General features: G+C 42.5%; 1 pseudogene; it reads left to right on the top strand.

Moving 5' to 3' along the window:
• LOC137638036 (uncharacterized) overlaps positions 1-5,000 on the top strand; it is a 10,807-nt pseudogene that overhangs the window by 5,186 nt on the left and 621 nt on the right.

Below are 5,000 nucleotides of genomic sequence, written 5' to 3'. Positions count from 1 at the left end.
GTAGACACGGGTGCTTGTTGTTCTCTTTTGCCAAGGAAACTCTTCAAGGCACAACGTAGTCTGTCTACATCTGCCGACGTCCGCTTGGTAGCTGCCAACGGATCTGCAATACCCACCTATGGTTACGAGAGCCTCACATTATCGTTCGGAAACGGTAAATTCAATTGGAAGTTTCTCGTTGCTGACGTCACAATGACAATCCTCGGTGCGGATTTCCTCTCTCATTTCCACCTTCTGGTCGATGTCGCCCACCGACGATTGATCAACGCGGACTCGTACTTGTCGACACCTCTTCAACCCGCCCCCTCTAACCTCGCTCTCCACATCAGCGCACCCACGGATGCCTACGCCCACCTCCTCACGTCGTACCCGGAAGTTTTCCGTCCAGAACTTCGCCAAACGCCCACGGTTCCTGCTAAGCACGGTATTTATCACCATATCAAGACGACGGGACCCCCAGTTTTCGCAAAATTCAGACGTCTGGCACCGGAACGATTGGCAGCCGCCAAACAGACGTTCGCCGAAATGGAGAAAATGGGCCTTTGCCAAAAGGCCTCCAGCCCATGGTCGTCACCCTTACACATCGTTCTGAAGAAAGACGGCTCCCTCCGTCCGTGCGGGGATTACAGGCGCCTGAACATGCAAACAGAACCGGATCACTACCCCCTCCCAAACATTGCCGATGTAACCTCCTACCTGCACAAAGCAAAGGTTTTCTCTACGCTCGACCTCCTGAAGGGGTATTATCAGGTGCCTATACACCTTCAATTACTCCTGTTTTGGCCTTCGTAATGCTGGGGCAACGTTTCAACGTCTCATGGATGGCATCTTAGGGGACCTCCCTTTCTGTGTATGTTATGTGGACGACATACTTGTGTTCTCCTCCTCAAAAGAGGAACACCTCCGTCACCTGCGCATCGTGCTCGACCGCCTGCAACAAAACGGCCTTGTAGTCCGGTACGACAAGTGTACCTTTGGCGCCAACGAAGTGTCGTTCTTAGGGCACCGTATCACTCCTGAAGGAGTCCATCCCCTCCCTGAGAAGGTAGCAGCCGTTCAGAATTTCCCCACGCCCTCGACCGTCAAAGCTCTGCAGGAATTCTTGGGCATGATCAACTATTATCACTGCTTTCTGCCAGCCATTACCGCTCCACTCGTTGGCCCGAAGCCATTCCCATGGAAACTGCAACGTCCGCCTCATGTACATCTGCCTTACTCTCTGGATGGATTTCAAGATTCGGTATCCCTGAGCATATTACTTCTGACAGGGGAACCACTTTCACCTCTCAATTATGGACGTCATTAGCGAATCTCCTGGGCATCACCCTACATCACACAACGGCCTACAACCCCACTGCCAATGGAATGGTTGAGCGTTTTCATTGTACCCTCAAAGCAGCTTTGATGTCTCGCTGCAAGGATTGCAACTGGTTTACTCAGCTTCCCTGGGTCCTCCTTGGACTAAGGACCACTCCTAAAGACGCCCTCGACGTCTCGGCAGCCGAAATGGTGTATGGCGACCTGTTGGTCGTCCCTGCCGAGTTTTTTCCTTCTACAACCTCCTCCGACGATCTCCAGCGCATACGTCACGTCGTGGGAAAATTTACTCCGTGCCGCCAGACTTACAAGCCCCCAGCGAAGCATCACATACCAACGGACTATCACTCTGCAACGCACGTCTTTCTGCGCAACGACACCAGCAAGCCACCGTTAACGCCCCCTTACACGGGACCTTACCTTGTGATCCGACGCAGTCCGAAAGCATTCCTCCTAAACATTCGGGGCAAAGAAGACTGGGTCTCCATTGATCGTCTAAAACCTGCTTATCTTCTGCCAGATGACCCGCCTACAGATCGCCTCTCTAGATCAGGGCGCCCTATCTAACATGTACAGTATGTCATTTTTAGGGGGGGAGCCATGTACCAACCGTGTTTCACACAATTGTACATAATTCCTTTTGTATATATTATGGTTGTATCTTCGCTCTTCCCTCGCACTAAAACAACATGAAAATTCAAGTCTGGTTTTTCCTCTGTGATTTTGTCTGTTTCCAATCTGCCTTTGATTTCACAACTCCTCTCTCGGCCCGTCACACTAGTATGGGTGGCCCTGACTAATACAACTTTCCTGATAATGGCAACACACAAACTCTTTTACTACGCTAAGGTGTCCCCCACTCAGAAAGAGACCATAATAAATAAACCTAATAGTGAATTACCTTGCTGTGGTGGTTCCCCTGGAAACACTTCGAAGCCTGGACTCCAGATGGTTTATATTTTGATTTCATTCGTAAACAAAACATGCCGAATCTGTTTCTTCAAGAATCCATCCTCTTGGGTGTATCCAATACTATTAATAAGAAAAACATGCTCTAAGAAGCAGCTGACTCAGACAACTATCACCTTATGGCAATGACGACAATTTGAGTCTATTCTTCTTTTAAATACATTTAAGACAGCATAGTTTAATTGGCTAAAAACCTCTCACCCGACAACTGCATCGATATAGTACTGAAAGAATAATATAATTGTTAAAAAACTTAAGATTTTGTGTTATTTTGTTAGTGATGTAAGCCATGTATGAAAATAAGAGGTATACACTCCTGCATTTAACTGGCATGTGGTTTTCTATGGACCATTCCTGTATCTTCTTCTTAGGCTTGTTCCCATTTCTATGTGGGGTCGCCGTTTCAAATGAGACTTTTCCATCTATTTCCATCTTGCATTCTCTTCTTCATCAATTCCTTCCCCCCCCCTCTCTCTCTCTCTCTCTCTCTCTCTCTCTCTCTCTCTCTCTCTCTCTCTCTCTCTCTCTCTCTCTCTCTTAGTCGCCATTACTAAACGAAACTGAGGAAGATTTCTGAAATGCATAGCTAAAGAAGTATTATTTTTTCGTTTCATTTTTCGGTTATTTCTAAAGTAGATGGTAGGTAGAGAGTGGCTGTATCCTGCTAATTTTATAAGAATCGTGAAAATCACAGATTATGGAATTAAACACGTTATTATTATTATTACATTTAAAGAAGACAATCTCTCTTCCTATTCGCAGAACAAACCAAATCTTTAGAATTTTACCTTAAAATAGATTTTGTCTTCCTATTATTATGGATTTTAAGATGATTGCTCAAACAGATGTGTCAGAAAATTTCTGTGGACTCCAATCAATCTTCGTCTATAAGGAAGAATATAGAAACTGATGGGAGTACTCAGGTAAGTTAAGGAATGGGAGAGAAAAATAAACAGAAAGTAAAAAAAAATAATTAGAGAATGCAGGTAAGGATGAAGGAAGAAAAAACAAAAAGTAAAGAAAACAATTAGAGAATGTATGTATGGATAAAGAAACCATGTAAAAAACAAAAATTCCTTTAAGTATAATGTTAAAAAGAAGAAAATGATAGAGGAAAAAAGTAGAATAGTAATAAAGAGGAAAATTATCTAAAAAAAATCTAGAAACCTATGAAATAAAGAAAATGAGCAAAAGAACAATATTGAATATCTCAAAATCGGAGGAACAATACGTAAAATAGGGAATATAATTCATAGATGATTTGATATTCAACGCCTTTCAATATTTTGTCAAATTTTGATTGAAAGGTGCCTCTTGCACGAACCCCCCCCCCCCTCTCTCTCTCTCTCTCTCTCTCTCTCTCTCTCTCTCTCTCTCTCTCTCTCTCCAAGCTATGCATCTCAATCTCACTCTCTTACCATTTCATTAAAACTTTTGGCAATATTTCATTTGTTTATTTATATATGATCATTGCTTTCCTTTTACGGTCTTACTTTATCATTCGAGTTGTCTCCCTTATTGATTCATTTTTCAGCAGTACCTAATATTAATTATCTACTTTGGAAAAAGGATTATTTGCATAATATGAGTTGGAAGAAAATTAAGTCAATCAGTTGAAAAACTTTTCATTCATTAATTTCAAGTTGTTGTTTACTAAGTAAACTAAAACGTCAATGTTCCAAGAATCACTGCGCTTTTTTCTGTTCCATATACTTCTCTCTCTCTCCTTCTAGTTTCATAACAGGATATCCCACTGCAATGATGATAACCTTGGCAGAATGCAAAGTTAAGGAGACAACCTTTTATCTGTGCCATAAGGAATAAGATCTGAGTTTCATATCAAGAAGGACTAATGTTTTTTTCCCCGAATCACCCTATCGTTCAGGTGCTGATAGCAGGTATATAAAAGGGGGAGACTCGCTCTCGACTTCAGTCTGAAGACAACAGTGTAGTCATGAAGGTCCTCCTCCTTGTCTTGCTTTCTGTGGCTGCAGCCCTTCACATGGTGGACGCCACCACCGAGGATTTCGTGGTTCCTGGAACCTGTCCCATCGTCGATGAAAGGTCGCTTTGGGCTCTACATGGGCGGAATCTCTGGCAGGTAGGTTAGGATATGTCTTGTGTTTTTGTTGTTGAAGATTCCTTGAAACAAAAGGAAATGAACTCAGCTTGTATTCATATGCTTATTCCTTTTCCAGATGGACGGAGAATGGTTCCATCACTCCCATACACCGATGCCCTATAACCCCATAGTCGACTGCACCCGGATGAGATGGCAGAACAGTAAGTTTCCCCTTCCCCTGCCTCCCTGCTACTGTTGATATTGGAAAGAAATTTAGTTCATTTGCTTTTCCTAATTACTATAAATAATTCATTGATCGTGATAAAGCATTTACTTTCCACGATGATAGGTAAAATTGTTGTGAATTTGTTTCTGTAATTGTGTGACATCTTTCATTGAAATGTTCAAACAATTGATTAAAAACTATTCCGTGAGCAGCTGTGATGATCCCCATTTTGGATTATGTATGTTTGGAATAGTTATGGGACGGTGAGAGTGGATAGGTAAAGTTGCAACTAAAAGCTTACTTTTGAACTAAAGACTCAATAACTATTTTATCAAGTTGGTAGACAAAGCCTGTATTCGGTTTTCTTCATCACTTATTTTCTATGCAGTAACTATAAGATAGAATTGGGGATGGAATTTTATTCAG

Source organism: Palaemon carinicauda, chromosome 3 (genome assembly GCF_036898095.1).
Source record: "Palaemon carinicauda isolate YSFRI2023 chromosome 3, ASM3689809v2, whole genome shotgun sequence".
NCBI classification, from domain to species: domain Eukaryota; kingdom Metazoa; phylum Arthropoda; class Malacostraca; order Decapoda; family Palaemonidae; genus Palaemon; species Palaemon carinicauda.
The sequence above is the reverse complement of the archived record's forward strand: the minus strand, read 5'-3'. Positions and strand labels throughout refer to the sequence as shown.